The sequence below is a fragment of the Coenobita brevimanus genome, chromosome 90, assembly GCF_032717465.1.
Source record: "Coenobita brevimanus isolate Jiangsu-jjx chromosome 90, ASM3271746v2, whole genome shotgun sequence".
NCBI lineage: Eukaryota > Metazoa > Arthropoda > Malacostraca > Decapoda > Coenobitidae > Coenobita > Coenobita brevimanus.
This window is the reverse complement of record NC_137043.1, coordinates 15517623-15518113: the sequence shown is the minus strand read 5'-3', so window position 1 is coordinate 15518113 and position 491 is coordinate 15517623.

Sequence of the window (491 nt, the reverse complement as noted above, 5' to 3'; positions counted from 1 at the left end):
ACTCGCTCTGACAGGGCTCAATCATCTTGTGGACCAACAGGTAGCCAAGCTCCTTCTGGAAGAGAGGAACTTTCACTGGGTTCACATGGTAAGGAGGCAGTTTAATTGGCTTTGCGTCTCCAATATCGACATCATGCATCAACACAGTGGTTCTTCCTGGAGTGTCACGGAACACTTGCGGGTACTCCTGCAGTAATGCCGAAAACTTCTGCCTTTCCTAGGGACCTAGATGAGAAAGTTCAGTCTGGAGATCATTCATGATATCAGGATTCTTCCCCAAACTATCACTCAGGCTCATACTGCATGACTCGGGTGGAACAGCTACAGTGCAGACTGGGTTATTTTTGTCCCGCCTGTGATATAACTTTAGCATGTTGATGTGACAAAGTTGCTTGTTTTTTCTACGATCTGGTGTGGCGATGACATAGTTGACATCACTGAGTTTCTTCTCCACAAAATAAGGACCACTAACCTTGGCTTGAAGAGGTTGC